This window comes from Protopterus annectens, chromosome 3.part1 (genome assembly GCF_019279795.1).
Source record: "Protopterus annectens isolate FY-2018-M chromosome 3.part1, PAN1.0, whole genome shotgun sequence".
In the NCBI taxonomy this organism is placed as follows: domain Eukaryota; kingdom Metazoa; phylum Chordata; order Ceratodontiformes; family Protopteridae; genus Protopterus; species Protopterus annectens.
Genome location: NC_056732.1, coordinates 491,105,423 through 491,128,670, shown reverse-complemented (window position 1 = coordinate 491,128,670; position 23,248 = coordinate 491,105,423). Strand labels below are relative to the sequence as shown.

General features: G+C 42.7%; 1 protein-coding gene across 1 annotated transcript in view; it reads left to right on the top strand.

Moving 5' to 3' along the window:
• Nucleotides 1-23,248, top strand: part of LOC122798187 (squalene monooxygenase-like) — a 1,523,743-nt gene that overhangs the window by 896,896 nt on the left and 603,599 nt on the right. The gene's annotated exons all lie outside the window — the stretch shown is intronic.

Below are 23,248 nucleotides of genomic sequence, written 5' to 3'. Positions count from 1 at the left end.
GTAGCACAAGGAATGGGTCTATATTATAAACACGAAAGCTGTCAACAGCGAATACATGTACATTGACACATAAAGGTTGATGTACAAAAACAGCAAAATACGAAATCGGTGAAAATGAAAACACCGAACATATTTCGTCAACCAACAGCACAATGCAGGTAAGCTCAACCTAATTAAATAAACTTAAATTAATACACTTTTGCAGGGAGGCAAGCCCCCCCGCACCCCCACACCCCCTCCTTAAATATACCAACTCTGGGACCGCACTACAGTGGGGAAAAGGATATATTTCCTCATCCCCGTGATCACCCTGCTGGCCAAGCAAATACGTTCAGCATTTTCATTTTTGCCGATTATGTATTTTGCTCTTTTGTACATCGACCTTTATGTGTCAGTGTAGATGTATTCACTATTTTGAGCTTTTTTGTTTATAATATAGACCCCAAGGAATATATATTGACATCACTGCCTGTGTATTTTAGTGACTGAAGGAATGGCAGAGATCAAGATTCACTAGAATTGTTGGAATCAGCCCATGAGAGTAGGACTACTGCTAGAAATCTATCACTGCTCGCAGCATTCATGAGAAAACTAATAGCTATTTTACACTGCAAGCAAGCTGTATCAGATTACATTTCACTAGCACTGGATTAGAAGTGCACTTTGGAAGGAAAACCCACCTAGGCATTTTTGATTTGGAGAGACATATAAGACATCTCACTTGTGCTGGTTCACTGTCCTGTTTTCATACTCCCATCATCTGACAGAGTGCACATGAAACCAGAAAAAATGGAATGTTGTAGTATGATGTCATTATCAGAATGCACACATCCGAGATCATAGTGCAGCTTGAACTGAGTACAATGAGAATATAAAATATCTCCTCCAGTTACCATTCCCCATTCTATAATGTAATGTATTTATTTTTATTTTTTTCTAGTACAGTTCATTTCTACATATCAGAGCTTTATGCCAACATGCAGCATCCTCTCAACCCTACATCATATCTTAAATATTATACTTAGTAATGATTCTTCACTGTCAACAACTGTTGTTCATGAGTAGACAGATAACATTAATTTATGGATCCCTCTCAAGTCCTTGATGGAGAACTCCTCAAAGTTTATTTTCTCAGTCATCTTATAGTCAAGTACTTTCCTTAGTTGATCATAACATTAGCCAACAGAATGACACACATTAACAGGAAAAACTGGAATTGGAAAAAGGCACTTTAAAGTACATTTTGCTTTAATCTTTCTTAAAGCCCATGCAGTCTTTTATTTTTCTGATTTCTTTATTTTAACCCCAATACCTTCTTTGACACTATGGATACCTGGTCTAATCCACCATTAACTCATTCATTCCACTTCATACAGATGATAGGGTTGCCACCTTTTCAGCGGGCCAAAGTGGGACATGGGGGTGTGGCCAATATAACACTGGCCGCATCCTCTACCATGATGTCACCGCAGGAGCGGTGAAGGAGATGCTGTTATGGGTATGACAGATGGCTGCTGGAGTGGCTAGCTAGCTGGCTAGCTGGCTGCTGGAGTGGCTGGTTGGCTGGCTGCTGGAGTTTCTAGCTGGCCAGCTGCTGGAGTGGCTAGCTGACTGGCTGGCTGGCTGCTGGAGTGGCTTGCTGGTTGGTGGGAGTAGCAGCTGGATGGATGAATGACTGGATGGATGGCTGGCTGCATGAATGGATGGATGGATGGCTGGCTGGATGGATGTATGGATGGATGGATGGATGGATGGATGGATGGATGGATGGATGGATGGATGACAAATGGATGGAAGGCTGGCTGGCTAGCTGCATGAATGGATGGATGGCTGGCTGGTTGGAAGAATGGCTGGCTGGCTGGATGAATGGATGGATGGCTGACTGGTTGGCTGCATGAATGGATGGCTGGTTGAATGAATGGATGGCTGGCTGGTTGAATGAATAGATGGCTGGCTGGTTGAATGAATGGATGGCTGGCTGGTTGAATGAATGGATGGATGGCTAGCTAGATGAATGGATGGATGGCTGGCTGGCTGGTTGGAAGAATGGATGGGTGGATGGATGGCTGGATGGCTGACTGGCTAGCTCGTTAGAAAAAAAAATCTTGTTTTTTTTTTTTTTTTTTTTTTTTTTAGGGGCTGTAGAAGCGCCTAAAACAAAGTGCTCCTACAGCCGCGATCTTTGCAGGGCTCTTCCTGCCCCAATCCCCACCCCTTTCATGAATTGCAGCCAATTGCTGCACAAATTACAGCACCCGGACCTAACAGGCAGCAGCTTTGCCTGCAGGTCCAGGTTGGTGACGTAACTGAATTGCCGTGGAAAAGCCAAAAGTAATTGTGGCTTTTCCACGGCAATTCAGTGCGATTAAAAAGCAGGACTTTTCAAGTCTCACTACTTTACACAGCAGCCAATGGGATGAGACAGCTCAACCCGTGAGTGTCCCGCTGACAATGGGACAGGTGGCAACCTTAACAGATGATGATCCATCTTGACAACCCCACTGCTTATACAGAATCCTTTACTGCCAAATTATCTGTTCATGTAAGTAACTGCATGGATGCATCTGTCCTCATCAGAAGTAAATACAATGCCAAATTTAAAAATAACCCCCTGAAGTAGAACCCTAATATTTATTTATTGGGAAAGGCCGACTTGGAATGAAGCCAGTTTTTAGCAGAGGCCTGGGGACAAATGCTCCAGATGCATATCATTGTAATGTGGGAGGAAACTGTAGCACCTGGAGAAAACCCACACGAATGCAGGAAAGATATGCAGGCTCCACACATAAGGCACCCTGGCTGAGAATCAGACCAGAGAACCTCTTGCTGTGAGGTGACAACACAACTGCTGTACCACTGTACCATCCAGGCTCTATAACCAAAGAAAAACCTTATTGCATGCTAAGCTAAATTTAAGTATCAAAATGCCAATAATGCTCTTGCTAAACTTAACAGGGAACTTAGAACCTGATCAGATCAAGCAAAGCCATATATGAAGTGGAAGTAGTCACCCAGATGAAGGATATTCACAAAGCCTTCTTTAACTATGTTAGCAATCTCAGAAACAATGACCTGCAATGTGAAAAGCTAATAGTAAAGGATCCAAAACCAAAGAGTAAAAAGGTCACACAGACAAACCAACTAGTAAAAATTACAAAGAAAATCCTAGCCAAGCTAGAGTTTTCATTATGTGATACCTTAAACATCCTGTAATAGAGGCCCGTGGGATATATGCAAAAGATCCCTTAAGGGCATCAAGTGGTTCAGCTATATGGCTTCTGAGTGTCTGTGACTTTTTACTTTCTCTTTTTAAGTCTTTGTGGATACATTGAGGCCAACAAAGCTAAACCCCACTAGCTGTGGACATTCAGAAGCATGCTTTTTGTAGAAATAGTTAATCCAAGCCTGCATTTTTATGAACCCGTGTTCTGTTTGAGTAGATAAACAGAATACAAGAGTTTGTGAAGTGCTTCCTGGACTTTCCACCTATCATGATGATTTCCGAATAGTCTATAAAAATGTTGGATAGGTAGCAGTGCCAAAATAAGTCCAACCTATAGCTGTTAGGCACAAGTCCACTGGCTATAGAAGGAGGTGTAGGGTTTTCCAAATGTCCATTGAGGGCAGCAAGATTCTCTATGATGGTAGATCTGTGATTTCTTTCTCTTTGAAATGAATCCTCAGTTCAACATATTCCATTAACCTGTTGAGGTAAAACTTATTTTAGGCTTGGTCCCTGAAATAAAACTGCAGCCAAGACTGAATGCCCTGTAAGGCAATAGTAATGTACTAGGTCAGTCAAATGTTCAGCAGCCATGTTCATGGTAGGACAGGAAAGATTGGTTAACTTTTTTACTCTTCTCCAAGTAGGCAGTCCAGAAGGAGGATGACCTCCTAGGTAATAAGGACTAAACTTTCCATATTAGTATTATAATTTCTAAAACTGTGTCAGACTCCTTAGTAGTTTTTCCCATGAGTACATTTGATAACACTGAGACCCAAATACATTAGCTGTTGTGTTTGGTTGAGAACTAAAGCTGTTGTGCAGTTTCTATGCTAAACGTTGATTGTTGTGGTGCATTTTTTTTCTTTTTTACTTGTAACATCTAATGCTTAAACATATATCTACACTCTTTAGTTAATTTTACTGATGAACATTTTAGAAATTATCATTGCAAGAAAATATTTTTTTTTACAATTCACATGTTGTCAGTATATCTTTAGCTTATTGAGGTAGTCTTCTTATAAATGAATCACCAAACACTAAGCATTTTCGGTTGGTGTTCTTTAATATCTCATTGAAGAACTTGGCAGCATATCCCAATGTGATAGAATATAAGAATTTGTAGTAATATGTGTTTTAAAAGAACAAATCTATAACTTTAAGGTCTGGAATGACCTCATGACTTTATGTGACACTATTATTTTACAAAATAAGAACATTTATAATAGAGAGGAAAACCTCAGAGGCAAAATCAGAAACATCCTGAAAATCAGAGTCAGCTGATATACATAAGATATACGGGTCTATATTATAACATCGAAGTTCTCTAACATCGAATGTTATAATATCGAACCCGTAATGTCGAACGCTGAAAACAGCGAAGGTGCAGGACACCAAATTATTTCCCAGGGAAAGAATTCGGTGGGCCATTGCTGTGGTTTCACTGTTTTCAGTGTTTGATATGTTGGAGCATTACGGGTCAGGTTCAAGTAAGTGTGCAATTGTGTGTAGGTTAGTGTTAGGGGGGGCAGGTTAGGTGAGTTAGGGTTAGGGAGCAGGTCAGGTAAGTGTGCGGTTGTGTGGACATTAGTGTTAGGGCGCGGGTTCAGGTAAGTGTGCGATTGTGTGTAGGTTAGGGGGCAGGTTAGGTGAGTTAGGGTTAGGGCACGGGTCAGGTAAGTGTACGATTGTGTGTAGGTTAGGGTTAGGGGCGGGTTAGGTGAGTTAGGGTTAGGGCGCGGGTGAGGTGAGTGTGCGATAGTGACAGACATTAGGGTTAGGGTTGGGTTAAGGTAAGTGGATATCTAGTACTGTATGTAAAGTTTAGTTTAGGTGTAGGATTTTAAGTGTATGTGTGTGGATGGCTGTTTTTTGTGTGTGTTTGTGCTGTGTGTATGTTTCTCGGAATGGCAAATTTTTTCCCTGGGAAAAAATTCGCTATTCTAACTGTTCGATGTTTTCACACTTCAGTGTTTAGGGTTCAATATTATAACATTCAGTTTTAGAGAACTTCGATGTTATGATATAGACCCAAGATATGCATGGGTAAGTCAGGTTGTCTGTCTAAGTTATCTTGTTTCTTTGTATGACTCTGCCCACTAGCTGGATAATTTCCATCCACATAGTGACACTCTTCCAGTACTGCTTCATGACATCGACTGCAAATATTTTAAAATCACAGGTTCTTGCATTATTTCAATAAGAATTAAATCACCCTGACTTCAAAGAAATTATCTCTTAAGCAAAACACATTGATGTAGACCACATATTGTCAGAGTATACAAATGTGTCATCTGCTTTATTTTGTTAGCTCCACTCATTTCTTCTGGTATTGAAATCACTTATCTGTACTTGCATTCAACCCGGGATGTTTAATTTGAGGGAATCTCGCTTTAAGGCCAGCAAGGGCACTGTATCTATATGCCCAATGTATGCGTGAGTGTGTGTGTGTGTGTGTGTGTGTGTGTGTGTGTGTGTGTGTGTGTGTGTGTGTGTGTGTGTGTGTGTGTGTGTGTGTGTGTGTGATGTGTGTGTGCATGTTTACACATCTCCCTAGATATCATTTCAGCTTTTAGAACATATATTGTAACTATTGTTCATATACACAGCCAATTCCATTCATAAAATTATAACTTGAAATGTACATATGTACGTCTCTCAAACTTCAGTTGTTGCAAAATATAAAAGTCTCTTAATATAAACATATAGCTAATTTTCTTCTAATTGTTGTGGAAGGTGTACCTATCTAGTCTTCTTGCCATTCTCATGAGAACATGTTTTATTACAGTACACTAGAGGCATGCTGATATAACTAGCTGCTAGAACTACAGTGTTCACAACATGCCACAGTTATCTGTTAAACCTGCACATCTTGTGCAGCCAAACTAGAACCTTTATAGATGAGTTTAAATGGGTTATGCCCTGAGTTCGTTATTCAGTGTTTTACTGCAACTTTTTATTACATCAGCAATTCATAAGGATGCAACTTCACTTGGGGAATCTAAAAATAGTTGCTTAAGGTGTTTGTGCAGGTAAAGAAACCATTACTTTTTAAAATTTTCACCAGAATAACGATTCTCAGTCACGGTGTAATGTTGCAAAATGCAGAAGAATTAAAACAATTTTGCTAATGCCTTGTGTTTCCCCAGCCATCATAATGTGAGCATAAAATGAAACATAAAACGTATACTGTCTCTCCAGATAGTTTCATTAAAGGTATGTCATTTTAAAATAGAATATTATGCATATTTTGACACTTTAATTCTTCCACTGCATGATTTCATCTTATTGTCAATATTATTTGTAGTTTCATGCAACCATTTCATTTTTGGATGCAATTAAGCTTAGTAGCAGGTCCACACAAATCCAATACTGTCATGCCAAAGACATTTGTTAACACCAAAGTTTAATGTTAAAGAACTATAACTATCTTATAAACAATGCATACAGTTATATTTGCAGAATATTGCACTGTTTCTTCCCTCTCTTCACTGTTTCTTGTAAAATCACATCAACCTTTTTAGTTAGTATAATCGGGCATTTTATTTACATATGAGTTTAAAAGTACAGCATATAGTTCTCCACATAAAAAGTATATTAGTGCCCTATGAGGGCCATGTGCTAAATGTTACACTATGAAAAGGAAATGCTTACTATAAATTCTACTGATACCTTCTGTCCTGATTTTGTTTTTTACATAACTAACTACTACCACTGTTAGTATTCTCAGTATCGGTTCTTTTCACATTTGTGTCTGTGTCCGTCATTGGGCCAAGTATGGATGGAACAGCATGAGAATGACCACTGCCTGCAGTTCTGCAGTGCTGGCCATGCTTTTCATTTTGTCAAGGTGTAGCATTACTGTAGGGATTACATATCTATTGTGTAGTTGTGTTGGTATTGTAGGGCATATTATATGTGTATTGTAGGGCATATTATATGTGTTATTGCTCCAACCTGTGAAACATGTCTTGATATTTGTCAGTGTTTATGATACCTGCATGTACCATGTTACTTTCTAGATGTCTGTACATTTTAGTGAGTATTTTGCTGATTTCTCACTTGCTTCATTGCCCATTTCACACAAACATACACAGTTATTGCCATTCAGGATTTGTGCCACTGTCCTTCCTAGTGGTTGGACTATTTTATTTCCCCGGTGCTCTCATAGTAGTTCTTTGGACATTTTATGTCATAGTTACTTTGCTTTTTTTTCCATTCAAGACATTTATGCAAAAGTGTAAGACATCTTATTGATCTTACTGATCATTATTATTTGGCCCTGTTCTCTTTCTATCATTTTCCTCATTTTTGTTGTCTTGTTTCTTTCCATTTATGTTGTTCTATTTTGCAGATCCAGCCATGGAACAGGATGTGATGCATCCACTAAGCCATGCAACAGCTTCACCTCTAACTGTTAGGCCCTCAACAGTCCCATGTCAGCCTCTCAACATCCATTCTATAGTAGGCAACCAGAAGGGATCACTGGTGGCCAGGGTTAGTCCTAGGTGGGAGCACATGGGGGCACTTAGTTCCCCCACCCTTGTCAAAATGTATGTCTCCCTAAGTGCCCCAGTCACTGGAATGCCAAAAAGTCTCTTGCCCATCTGATCACAAAACATAGTTGACTCTTTCTGCAAGCATGCTGTTACAGCACAACAAAAGAGCACAGACTTTATCAAAAGACTCATTTTTAAGCAGCAACAGTTGGGAGGAGTACACCAAGATGTCTTACTACATTAACCAGAAGCAGTCAGGAGATCTCCTTTACTACATTTTTAAGCAGCAGTTGGGAAGGTGTTAAGTAGGAGATGTCTTTTACTACATTTTAAGTTGGGAAGACATATGAAAATGCCTTTGGAAAAGTGTGTGTGTGTGTGTGTGTGTGTGTGTGTGTGTGTGTGTGTGTGTGTGTGTGTGTGTGTGTGTGTGTGTGTGTGTGTGTGTGTGTGTGTGTATATGATGCCCCATTTAGAGGTTTCTGGTTAAGTAACCTGCTCACAGTCACACAGTTGGAGGAAAAAAATAATCAAACCCTATACCATTGAGGTGGATCCTTAATAGCTTGGAGCCTTAATCCTTCACAACAACTACCAGACATCTCTTAACATCTTTATTTTGGTAAAACAGTCAATAGAATTCCAAAGTTCTTAGGGTTTGGAAAATGCACATCCAAGCACCACATATTACACTTCTGTTAACCTTTTAAGTGAATTAGAGTTTTCTGGCACTTAAGGCTCTGAGCTGTTAGCAAATTTCTTCCTGTAGTCAAAACTACAGGGTTTGAATCCCCCCACCTCCATCTTTCTACTTTGTGACATTGAGCAAGGCACGTAACCAGACAATGCTCCCAGGTCACCCATGATAAAGGACACTTTGTTCATTGGGTTTACCTGGTAAACAAATGCATACTATAATATTTAAAAGTTGTTGCTTTTGCCATCCTTGTTTTAGGCTTTGTCTAGAATTCTTTTGCAAAGACATTGAGGGATATTTGGTCTGTTTCTTGTAAAATATTTGGATTCTGGCAAATTGTTGCATATTGTGGTCAATAAATGATGACAAGCTTGTGATTTTCAGATTTTATATCTTTCAGAAAATGCTTAATAATAAAAAGCTTGTTATTATATCAATTTTCTATTTATATAAGAGAGATATTTAAAAGCTCTTCTTTGTTTCTGATTCTTGAGCTAAGAAGCTGAGAGGACACATGAGGAGATATTGGGGGAAATTTAATAAAGTCTATCCTCGGGATTCATGAAGCTCGGCGCAAGGCCGGTGTAAGGCCTGTGCCGGCGGTGCAGTGAATAGTCGGCGTAGTAGCGCCATATGCATAGTAATGAGAGCGCGCCGCAACCACAGACACGTGCGTAGTGTACGTGAGCGAGCCCAAGTAGGATTCCTCCGGAGGCGTGGCTAAGCCGGCAGGCGATGAGCAACCTAAAGTGCTGACTGCCACGGTCCACCCATAATAGTAATGGCAGCAGCCAGGGCCCGTGCAGAATGAAACGCACGTAGAGTATGCAACATAGTACCTGTCCCAACAAAATGGAGAAGCAAACACAACCCACGAAGCCCTAAGTGTACCAGTCCAAGGAACAAAGGATACTCGTAACACCGTGTTCGTCCCGCAATGCACCGTCAGTGGGCATACCCAGAGAAGGTGTACCGCAGCATGTCAGCTCGCCGCACCGACATAGGAGTAGCGACTAAGGTTACCACCTGTCCCACTTTGCAAGGGGCAGTCCCTCTATGGGCAGTTGTGTCCCGAAAAAAAATATTAAAAACGGCAAATGTGCCAAGATTGGAGGACATAATTATATCCCGTATTTAATGTAATGGTTGCATGAAATGGTTATTTCCGTAACTAAAATACCTAAATGTCACAAGAAACAGAATAAGCAACCAAACCGCTACAACAATAATCTTTTATTTAGGCAAACAAGTGAAGTTCTATGCTATGTAGTGACCGTGGGTATGTGTCGGCCTGTAAAATCTGATGTGAGTCCCGAAAATGTCCCACCTTGGCCATTGGAAAAGGTGGCAACCCCAGTAGCGGCATGGGCATGGTCACCAGGGTTACCAGTTGTCCCACTTTGCTATGGACAGTCCCTCATTGGACAGTTGTGTCCTGCCAAAAATTGAAAAATGGCAAATGACCTGAGATTTCCGGGCAAAAATATTCCCTCAATATACCTGTAATAGTAGCATAAAACATATATTTTGTATATGAAACACATACATGGCATAAGAAACCGAATAAGGAACCCAAATGCTACCAGAATAAGCATATATTATGGCAAAAAAGTGAAGTTCTGTCAACTCCACTTGGTGTGGGTATGTGTTGTCCTGCAAAATCAGATGTTTCCACAAAAGATGTCCCACTATGGGCATTGGAAAAGGTGGCAACCATAATGGTCACAAGCAGTATTGAGAGTACACAGCCGGGTAGCTGTGTCGACATAACAACAGGAAGGAACCAAGATACCCTAAACACAGGCAAACATGTGCATAGCAACATGTCCCACACCCAGCAACGTGTTTGTCGCATACACAGGACGGCGTATGTCTAAGCGTAATATCCAGAAGCAGAACCCATGCATGCAAATGTAATACACAATAGCCCCATTGTAGCATGTAAGTCCCACCCATGTATGCCTGTGCACCCAAAACAGCTAGCAGCCTTGTGCAGCTACACACCTACACACAATGGGCATACCTGAAATGTGGTAAGAAGTATTGTTTTAGGCAGTGCCACGCGGGCAAATATGTACCCCACATGTCACCAACCCACCTCAGGTACAGATATGGAAATGGCTGCATGTGAATGTGTCTGCAGAATGTGTACATCCCGCATGTGGTATGTACCCGTCCAAACCCTATAGGTTTGCACACGCTACGGTGCACATAACTGTACACATGTGGACAAGTCTGGATGTTGAACTACCGCACCGATGATTAGCTATGCAGACAAGTCAAACACATATAGCGGAACATGTGCCTACCAAACAGGACGTCCTAACAGGGTGCCACAGGCACAGAAGGGGAAGGTGGGATATCACATGTGGAGAGTAGCGTTGCTGGATGGCCAAATACCAACGGTCAAGGTAAAGGACGTAACAACATGCATATGGCCGGATGGATGTTGTTAGAAAAATATATATAGAAACACATATGAAGTGCCAGTATAGAAGCAAAATACTATATAATGCATTGAATTGTACTGTACAATATGGCAGTAGAAATGATCATGCATGTAATTGGTGAAGCTTAGCTGCAGTGTGATCGAACTCTGACCCTGGCAGTAACCAGTTCAGCAGGCTTATGTCTCTCAGCATTAATTATCTGCTGGGTTACAGAAAAATAAATGTATGTACATGTATAACATCCTCCCTTCCACTGAGGAGGATGGCCTTGTGAGCTCTATCGAAGATAGAGTACAACTCCTTACCAGAGAGACAAAGGAACGTAGTAAGAAATGAACTGACTATTGTATCGGAACAGTCCAGGGTCCTTGAAACAGCAACAATTACAGAAGGACACTGTAATTGACCAGGTGCCTTGCAAGGCTGTGTTATTCTCATGGGAAAACATTTTAAAAGCATGAGCTCAGCACCCTCGTATGAATAGAATATTGCGGACCATAGTGATGGAAATGCCCTGTGACTGACCACGTCAGTAAGGTGGGCAAAATCTGATTGTAAACACTATATAAAGAAATTGCTTACTGTATAGAGTCAGACAAAACTCTCATACTTGGACTGTATAGTTTTTTGCCTGCCTGTGTACACTACTAAATCGTTGTGAACCCGAGCTTCCTGTGTTATTGACTGTCACTTAGAAAAGCCTACTGATTTCTACAGTTTGGTTTAACAACTTATTTGACATTGTGGTCCTTCTTAGCGAATTCCTTGGTAAGCTACAGGTCAGAGTGCATGGGTGGTTAGACATCTGCGCAGGAGAATTTGCCTAAATGGTTCTTCTTGAGTGAAAAGACCTCCGACTGAATTGTTGTGTGTAAAGAGGCTGTCCACTGTCTGATCTGTGGCTGAAAAGCGGAAAACTGGATCCCAAGAAGAAAACGTGCAGTCATAAACAGGAGGCTCAGGTAAGGAGAGTTTGCCTCTTCGTCTCTATTGTAGATAAGGGACCAGGCTACATTGTGTTTCTGTTAACAGTTGTGATAGCAGGTCGAAGACCAATCCAAGTAGTTTTAAATCTGGACATAGATCAGGGGAACACAGAGTAGAGTAAATAGTCATTGTAGACACTACAGTGGATACAGGGAAGGAGATACCATGTGGTACGAGAGAAGGGTTACGTAACAGTCGTGTAGAAGACATGGGAGATTAGTGCACTAAGAGATCGTGAGATCCGCGTTTGACGACTGATGTGAAGTATATGCAATTGCAGAGAGCACATAATGTGAGATATTCTGCAAAATGGGGTAATAAATATGACATTGATGGTATATTAGACAAAATATCGTTAGTGAAACATTGGAATCACCTCAAATGTGACGCAGATGTTCTAGGGTAACCACCTGTCTCACTTTGCGAGGGACAGTCCCTCTTTGGCCAGTTGTGTCCTGCAAACAAACTGAACAAATGGCAAATGTCATGATATCTTAGGACAAAAATATTTCCTATATCTTCTTTAATGGTAGCATAAAACAGTTATTTTGTATCTGAAACACCAAAATATCATAATAAACAGAATAAGTAACTCAAATGCTACAAGAATAGGTTGCTATTCTGGCAAAAAGTGAATTGCTGTCCTTTGTATTGGCCGTGGGTATGTTTTGCCCTGCAAAATCCCACGTTCCTAACACTAATGTCCCACTTTGTGCATTTGAAAAGGTGGCAACCCTAAGATGTGCAGGCTAAAAAACAGCGACAATTGGGTATCCCTCAAGCACATAGGTGGATTGAGGTAGTGAACCGAAGGGAACAGAACACTAAAATGCGAAAGCATCATACGTAGACAAAGAAGATAATAATACAGTAGTAGTGACAGCCCCCCCCCCTACCACCTCCGATACCACATCCAGGATATGAAGCGGGAGGGCAGGCTAGTCCCCCCCACGTTATCCTGTGGCAACAGAGGTATCACAACGACCAAATGTAAGAGAAGCTATTGAAACCACATCCCGAACTCGTAAAATACCTAGGGACAATCAAGTAAGAAGAGAGTCAGTAGAACAGAGTGAGGATATCTGTCATTTAATTGAAGTACAGAACCCTCATGCAGGACAGGAAGGCCAGGACCCAACTCCCTTAGTGTATAGACCGTGGACACCAGAAGATATCTGGAAAGTCACAGTGGGAATTCCCCATCTACAAAGTAATCACTATTCACCATGCAATACCCCTGTATCTTCTGATAGAAAAGCAAAGGGGGAATGGCGGATAGTACAGGATTTACAAGCTGTAAACCATGTAATAATACCTAGGGTACCGATGGTGCACACCCACACACTATATTGAATGCTATGAACCCGCCACAGAAGTATCTTACCGTGGTACATATAAGCTATGCTTCCTTTTCAATACCTATACATCCAGATAGTCCGTATTGTTTTGCATTTACATTCAGGGTAACAGATACAGCCATACCCGGCTATCGCAGGGATACTGTGAAAGTCCAACGATATTCGCACAGGAGATGGCTAGTAACATTCTGGTGTTTACTCCACCCGGGGCCAGTCAAGTTCTACTTTATGTGGATGATATTCTGCTTGCGGCCCCTACCCAGCAGCAATGTAGGGAAGATACAATAGCATTATTGAAATATTCAGCAGAACAGGGACATAAATTAAGCAAGCATAAATTGCAACTACGGAGAATACAGGTCAAGTACCTGGGATATGTGGTATCCAAGGAGGGTAGAACATTAGATGATGATAGGAAGGCAGCAATTTCACAAGCACCCAAGCCAACTACCAAGAAGGGAATGATGTCCTTCCTGGGCCGACTAAGTTTTGTCGAAGCTGGTTACCAAACAATGCTTTGGAATCTGCTCTATTGTCTGCTTTAATCTTTAATACACCTATGGCAGCACAAGATATACTACACTGGATTCCAGTAGCAGAAACAACTTTCTGCAGACCAAAACGATTGATAGCTTCAACATCTGTTTTAGGTCTCCCGAATAATCATAACAGATGTTTTCAGACTGTAGATTGTAAGCAGGGATATATGACGTCAGTCTTGACGCAACAGCATGGAAGTAAGCAACGCCCCATAGCTTACTACTCATCGCAGTTGGACACAGTGGCATGGTCAGTGCCACATTGTGTACAGGCAGTTGTTGCAGCACCCATGGCAGTACAGGCCTCGGCATCAATGTTATTATTCCACCCTCTCACTGTGAGAGTGTCTCATGCAGTTGCAATCATTTTGCTGCAAGAGAAAATAGCATTCCTGACCCGTGCTAGACATCTTTCTTGTTTGACCATACCCCTGAGTCAACCTCATGTGGTGATTGAACGTTATACAACATTAAACCTATCAACGTCATGTCCGACACCTGCGTATGGCACACCACACAATTGCCTACAGGAAATGGAGCAAATAACTGTACACAGACAGGATATCACTGATATACCCTTAGATGATGCAGAGGTGACAGTTTATGTGTACGGATCATGTAGAAAAAGTCCTACAGGAAAGAATCAAGTAGGTTATGCAGTAGTTATTGATAATGAGATTGTAGATGCCCAACCCCTGCAGCATAACGTGTCTGCTCAAGCAGCAGAATTGATAGCTTTAACACATGCTTGCACTCTAGCGAAAAACAAATGTGTGGACATTTATACCGATAGTCAGTATGTTGTCTCTACAGTGCATGTTTATGTGCAGCAGTGGAAGAATAGGGGAATGATAACATCCACTGGTAAACCAATTAATCATGCGCAATTGATCGTGAATGCATCAGATTCCATTCAGTTACCCACTAAAGTAGCTAATTGTAAATGTGCAGCTCATACAAAGCAACAGGATAACATTAGGAAAGGTAAGGCACGAGCTGATGCAGCTGCAAAACAAGCAGCCTCACAGTTGGAAAGTGTCTGTTTGACTGAGGAATGACAATCCTCAGACATTCTAGATGTAGAAATGTTAGAAACAATGCAAACATCAACTACGAAAGCAGAAAAGCAGACGTGGGTATGACGAGGATCAATCCCTGAAGACGGACTGTACATATCCACAGTGAGAAAGCCAATATTAATGTCTAATGTATTCAGATATGCGGCTTTGTTGAGCCATGGTAGAGCCATGTCTCAACAGGGGGGATGGTACAGTTGGTTAACAGAATATTCCTAACATACGGAATTAGGACCACATACAAACATCATGAGCAGCGTGTCATATTTGCAGTAAACATCATGCACAGGGAGCATTTAAACCGAAGGGAGTGGGTTTACCTACACCACCATAACCGTTCCGTACTATTTGTAAGGAGTTTATACAGCTGAATAAATGTGAAGGGAAGAAATACTGTTTAGTGATTATAGATATATTATCAAAATGGGTAGAAGCATTCCCAAACAGGAATCCGGATGCAGCAACAGTGGCAAAGGTCCCAGTAAAATAAAGTATCCCTAGATCTGGCATACTGTAAAGAAGCTACAGTGACAATAGAACACATTTTGTGAACCAGACAATCCAACAACCTGGGGGATTATTTGGGATTTCCATGAATAATCATTGCATGTACAACCCACAGTCAGCATGACTGGTGGCAAGGTACAATGGGATCCCGAGAAATAAGTTGAGGAGGTTGATGGGTGACACCCAGACGAGTTGGATTTGCTGTCTACCTCTAGCATTGCCGAGCATGACAACAGTTCCAAATGTAAAGTGTTTGACCCCCTTCGAAGTAGTATTTGGAATGGCATATTATGTGCCACAGTGGAAAGCTGTCATGCCTGCAGAGCTGGAGGTCGATGGCACATTAGCAAGTTACATGAGAGGATTGTTAACCAATAACACTGTTTTGCAGTTAAACTCTTTTACAGATAAAGAGCAAGCCGGACGCATAGCTGACTCCAGTATCCTGGGTGTGTTTCACTGTTATCCAAAAAAGTAACTTGCCGAGTCCAATGTGGGAAGGTCCGTACCAGGTACTGTTGGCAACGCCTACTGCAGTAAAGTTTGCAGAAAGGTCGTCCTGGGTTCACCTCACCTTTTTCAAACCGGTAAAGGATATCAAGTCTGATTTACATGTTGTAGCCGATATACCATAGAGACAGAATCACCCGGGCCAGAGTGTATAACAATACAAAGCAACCCCAAAGACATTTGGTTTACTGTCCTACTGATCATACACCTATCAAACATGTTTGTGGTGACTTTACATTTGCTGGGACCTTACCTGCATATAACTACACAGATACAAATAGTGATACGTGATGAACTGGCCACAGAGTGGCATCCAAACTTCAACACATACCTAGGCATGACGCGTGTGCATGTACAGACTATGAACATTTCAAATTGCTGTGTTTGTACTGCCATACCTACATCATATGGAGGACTTCCGATGTATGTTGTCCCCTTGGGGATAGATTGAGACTTGTGAATATTTACACTTTGATACAGGTTCTGTGAGATCACAGGACAAAGTGGCACTGTACTTACCTGTTACACAAAAAGGAATTGTTTGTTTTCATAAACATGATACAGTCCAAGTTGGTGGGAGTAATTGTAACATAACTGTGTCTTACAAATGTCATATAACAGCCAAAGATCACAGTACTAGTTGTAGCACCATTCATGATTTGTATTTAAGCTTCATGAGAACAACGTGGAAAGATGTGCAGAAACATCCTGAATTGTATAAACAGTCCTCTGTTATAGACAGGAAAATGTTACATGCAGAGTTAACCCGCATCAGTAGTAAAGTAGAATATTGTTATTTTGTTTGTGGGAAAAAAGCATATCAATGGTTACCTGAGAATTGGTCCGGCAGTTGTTTTTTGGGTTATCTGGCTCCAGTCATATGACATACTGCACAATTGCCTCTGGAGTGCAAGCGAACTGTAAGAGATATAGCTCGAAGAACTGGGAACACAGTCGAGAAACCTACTAATCCAGTGGGTGAAATGGAAGCTGTTCTGACAAATCATTCTTCTGCAAGAGATAAAAGAATATTGACTCATATGGACTTGAGTGACAGTGTTATATCCTGGGCTGGAACAATCCCAGCTTGTGGAGTAGTGAAATCAATCAGGGAACAGTGGAAGTTGTCAAAACCTCTCGGAGGAATGAGCAATGCGACTTTTCGCTCTTGAACTTGTGACTGATGAACTGAATGCAATGAGAACTGTTGTGTCACAAAATGTAATGGCTCACGACTGCACCCTGGCGGCGAGAAGTGCGTCTTGGCGCTTATCAAAGAAGACCGCTGTGTCTAAGTACCACAGAATAAGCATGATATCAACACCCACCTAGAGGTAATACAGCAGGTATCAGCCATGGCGGAACCAGGCCCAAACCCACTGACAAACTATTTCCAGAAACCATTTGGTGGATGGGGTTCACTCATACTGAATATCTTGATTGCCATTTGTGTTGTTCTGCTCATATTGGGAGCATGTGTCTGTTGCGGGATACTTTGTATGAAAGTATTAGTCAGGGACTCTGTCGACGTATCTGTAACCGAGACTATGTATCAAGACCTGTACTGGTATTTGTTAATACCAAATGAAATCCTTTCTGAAATGTACAACAAATGACTTGCCTAGTTAAACGTTCCAGAGAGGAAGAGGCTAGGGAATGAAATAATGTTGTATATGTTTCTGGATAGAATAGAAGCAATCAAAGGAGGGAGAATGTTAGAAAAATATATATTTAAACATATATATGACGTGCTAGTTTAGAAGCAAATAGTGTATAATGCATATTATTCTATTTTACAATATGGCAGTAGAACTTATCATGCATGTAATTGCCTGTAGTGTAGCTGCAGTGTGATCGAACCCTGACCCTGGCAGTAACCAGTGCAGCAGGCGTATGTCATTCAGCATTAGTCATCTGCTGGGTTAGAGAATAATAAATGTATGTACAGGTATATCTTTCATACTTCCACTGAGGAGGATGGCCTTGTGAGCTCTATCTAAGACAGAGTACAGCTGCTCACCAGAGAGACAAAGGAACCCAGTAGGAAATGAACTGACGACCGTATCTGAACAGGCTTGGAACCTTGACAGAGCAGAATTTACAGAAGGACATTCTAATTGACTATGTGGCTCGCAAGGCTGTGCTATTCTCATGGGAAAACATTTAATAAGCATTACCTTAGCACTGTTGTAGGAATACAATATTGTGGACTATAGTGATGTAAATGCCCTGTGACTGACCACATCATTAAGGTGGGCAAAAGATGATTGTAAACACAATACTCATACAGCTGTTTCCTGTATAGAGTCAGACAAAACTCTACACTTGTACTGCATAGTTATTTGCCTCCTGGTGCACAGTATTAAAACGTTGTGAATTTGAGCTTCCTGTGTTATTGACTGTCATTTTGAAAAGACTAATGAGTGTTACAGTTTGATTTAAATAACGTAATTGACAGATGTGTATGTTCTAGCATGGGAATAGGTCAAGCCAACCCCCACAATCACCATGTGTACCACATACAAACAGCCAGTAACACGCAGTAGTACTGCATGAAGGCATACACGACTGTGGGAATAGCACAGGACATATGGCACGTGCCAAGTGCAGATGCATGACACAAAACCCCAGGATGGGGCTCCCTGCAAAGAGGAACATGTGCCAACCACACCTCCCACAGATGTACCAGCAATAAAAACACATGCCAAACACATAGAAACACTACCGTCCAACCCACGACTGCAACGGAGGCTGGTCAAACACCACCATGAAGCATGCACAAACAGGGACATGTGTAATTGTTGCCTTAACACCCCCCCATAGGCCAAAGAAGAATAGAATGGACATATGCATGTAATGTTGTGAAGGATGTGTGGTAGTCCTCAATATCACAGTGTTGGGGACACAGATACACTGTAATCAACTGTGACGTATGTGCACTGTAGACAGCATACCTGCAAGTAATACAGAGGACAATCACGTGCCACAGAAATATACACATGAGAAAGAGGATAGGGGATAGACAAGTGTAAATGGGACAAACTATGAATATAGGTTCATAGGTCCATAGGTACAGGGTAGGCCATCGACCCAAGTTCAGCCATAACCCTACACCATAGTTAGGATTCCTTTGCCAACCTTCTGGGCCGGAGATAAAATACTTATGATATTGCTGTACCTCTGTCAAGCAGTGATAATGATGTAATCCCTGGCCTATATCTGCAATCCCCCATCCAATGGACAACATACCCCTGAACAAGGCTAGCAAGGATCTCTGTCTCACATGTACTGTGATGTAGATCCACAGCATTGTGAGTGTCCGGGTGACGTATGTGTCACTCCAACACATCCCGTTAATGACCGTGACAAGGTTCATGTCACCTGCCCTTGTGGTTCTGAGGGATGCAGATACAGTAGGTGAAGCATAGACATAACATATGGGTTGACATGGCCTCATATGTCAGGCACAGGTCAACACTGAACAACAGGTATGTGACCGAATGGGGCAGGGGTCCTACAAGTGGGGCAGCCTTACACAAATCCATGACACCCTGCATCTGTATGACAATGAACCTATGAGGCCTTCCCAGCTGCTGTAGGTGTTGGGTCAGATACCCTCCGAATGGGGCAATGTAGTCAATCACAGGTGTAACACGTAATGAGTACAAGGAGACAATGACCTACCCTGATGTAGATGTGAATCCCTGCACAAACAGGTGGGCAATGTAGAAGTCCCACCAAACCACGATAGCAACGTGTGTGTTGAACGAATGGTGACCGACAACCTCTGTCCCCTGATCCCTGGTAATCACCCCTGCGCTCAGTGGACTGCCACCCATATGCTGGACAGGGGTGACCTAGTACTCCTCGACAGGTATGATGTTGCATTACTTTGCATTTAGCTGTGGGACATGTCCCTGACAGCAGATATGCATATCTGGGAGGCCCCTTTGAAGGATATCTGTGTCAGATGTCCGTCCCACTATGGCACCTGTTTTGCAGTCATCTACAAACAATGTTGCCCATAACACCCCTGTGTGTGCCTGTACTGTGGAAATGTAGATGTATGAGAGGAGTGGACCCAGGGAAGGGCCCCATGGGACACCGCCTGCGACAGGCAGTAGGTCTGATATGCTGCCAGCAACTATGACCGCGTGGGCTGTGTCACATAGCCAGTTTACAACCCATCCTGTGATGTACGTGTTCACATCCCAGCCAATGGGTTTATCAACGATACCTGAGGGGGGTAATGTGTTGAAGGCCTTTGCCAGGTCGAGGTAGGCTGTATGGACTGCAAGACCCCCATCAATGGCCTCGGTGACTGTCCCAAAAACGTCAACCATGCTTTAAAGGCATGAACCGCCCATGAACAAGCCAAACCGTGTTGGATGCAAAGTATGCAGGTCCCCTATGCCTTCATCTACGAGCCGCAGTATGATCCCTCCCCATGTCTCTGCAGATAGGTCTCCTCATGGTAATGGGACAGTAATAACCAGGGTCAGTGGAGGCATTGGCCCTGTGACGTGGGACTACAGTCGCTGTGCAACACAACCTGGGTATGTTACCTGAGGTGAGGCTACAAATAAACAGCTGTCCTAACTGTGGGTCTAATTCCTCAATGTGATAGTGGAGTACACAGTCGGGTCACCAGCTGGTCTCATGGATGCTATGTTCACTACCCTGGAGAGAGCATGTCCCACCCGTGTGTCACAGAACATTTGGGGACCACAAACCGCTGGTTCAGACATCTCTTCATGTGGGGGGGAGGGTGTGGAGATGTCCTCACTGAACTTGTCAGCCCGTAGTTTGGCAATGTGTGTATGTTGAGTAAACTCCACATCATCGTGAACCCAGTCAGAGCATATGTGGGAGTGACCTCCCAGGTGTCGAGCATAGAAAATGAAGGCTGTATGATTGTCAGCTAGGTCCATGTAGATATATCTGTGGAACGTGCCCTGGACCATGTCATGACAGCGTGTAGCTCTACACATGTAATGACCAAGGGTCTCATACCTCACAAGGTGTCTGCTCCGCCTTGTAGTAGCCACCTCCTCTCATTGTACAGCTTGTGTATGGCTGGGGTACACCACACTGGATGCTTGGCATTGGTACAATGAACCACAGTTGGGTAAGGGAATGCCTGATCCATGCAATCCTGTAGGTACCGGTAGACGGCATATGTGAGTGATGCAGTGGCTGCAGTACTGTCGACCACTGGCTCAGGGTCCTTAAAGGAGACCACAGTAGTGTTCAGAATTGTGAATTCTGCCTCTGAGCAAGCAATGTGTATGTTAACCGGCAACACTCACAGCAACGGATGCCAATAGCAGAAGCCATTGTCCAAATAACATAGATTAACTTCGGCATGACAATATGTATTATCATACATGTATTGACACGTGTCTGCTAATTGCACTTGCAAATGGCCGGTAAGACCGGGCTAAAGTTCCCGTGATTTACCTAGTCTGGAGGTGTTGTTCCGACAATAAAGTGGCGATACTTCCCAACCGGGACCTCTGGGGATTAATTAAAGCGGTTGTTAACCTGCAACATTGGATGTACACCATTGGGTTCTGGTCTCGGAAAACATGGTTTCCGTAGCACTACACACTATGGGTAGTCAAGCAGACATCCGCGATTGGTGAACACACAGCAGCAGTCAAACCCACTGGCCACAAGGACACAGTCCGACAAGCTCTACACTTTACATATGCACAGTGGTGTCCATTGTAGGACCCAAAAATTTTCCTTTATGGAATGCCTGCCAGCTTCCGTCATCACCCACGTGAACTCATTGTCGTGACCACGTCACAGCTACACATATGCACATAGCGTGTTCAATGTTGATGATAGCTGTCCATGAAATGCAGCACATATGCACAGAAATACCCAGGGTACCGAGTCCATAGAAGTGCGTCCACATCACAGTCCCGCACACATGAAGGATGTGTAATGGGTAGTGTTGACTGTTGCAGTCAAGGGATCCTGGGTATGTAGAAACTGGCCTCATTGTTGTTTTGCAGGTAATCCTTTGTCCCACCCCGTGGGAGGGATGTGTGCGTAGCACCTGCCTTACTCCCCACTAATAATGCAAAGCATCCACCGGAGAATGCTAAATGCAGGTGTGAAATGTGTACAGCCCTATACCAGTGTCCAGTAGGCAATTCTCATGGATGGACAAGCGTACGACCAAGATGGCACCCACAACTGCAAACCCGGGGGAATTACACAGCCGCGGTAAGGCATAACACAGGAAATATACATAGGGACTACAGTTGACATTCCCCATACAAAGTTGGACCGCCATGCCAACACCGGCGTACACAGCACTCAATCTGCCAGCAACAAAATGGGGAGCACTCGCTACCATACAGCGGAACAGATGGGCGACCTGTGGAACACATACTAATGGCACACCCACAACGTCAACTAGGATATGTAAACTATGGCGTTCCCACCTATGAAGACAACATGCTTCAATGAATACATAGGGGATCAACATGTTCCGGTGGTGTTATGTTGAAAATACAGTGAGGGATATGTCCTATTGGGACGTCTGATGTTTATTTGAAGCAGTTGCTAACCTGCATCTTTGGATGTATACCATTTGTTCACAGTACTAAATCACCTGGTTACGTAGCACCATGTAGAATGGGTAGTCAAACAGACATCCGCGATTGGGGAACATACAGCAGCAGTGAAAAGCACTGGCCAGTTGGACACAGTCCAGCAACATCTAACTTTACATATGCACATTGGTGTCCATTGAAGGACCCAAAAATACATTCTCACAGAACCCACTCCAGCCGTGTCCGAACAACAGACGGTGATATAGCCATGACTACGGCACAGTTAGACATATGCACCACCAGCGTGTTTAAGGTTGCTCACAAGTGTCCATGAAATGCAGGACATATGAACAGAAATACCCAGATCGACGTGTCCATACATGTGCGTCCACATCCCAGTCCCACACGCATGAAGGATGTGTAATGGGTACTGTCGAGGGTTGCAGCCATGGGATGTTGGGTATGCAGAAATGGGGCTCTGTGTTCTCTGGAAGATAATCTGTTGTCCCACCCCGTGGGAGGGATGTGGGCGTAGTACCTACCTTACTCCCTACTAATAATGCAAAGCATCCACTGGAGAATGCTAAATGCAGGCGTGAAATGTGTACAGCCCTATACCAGTGTCCAGTAGGCAATTCACATGGATGGACAAGCGTATGAACAAGATGGCACCCATAACTGCAAACCCGGTGGAATTACACTGCCACAGTAAGGCATTACACAGGTAATACACATAGGGACTACACTTGACATTCCCCATACAAATAACACAGAGAACCAGATGAGAAAGTCCAAAGCAAAAATGAGTTACTGTAGAAGCGATTCGGTGACCC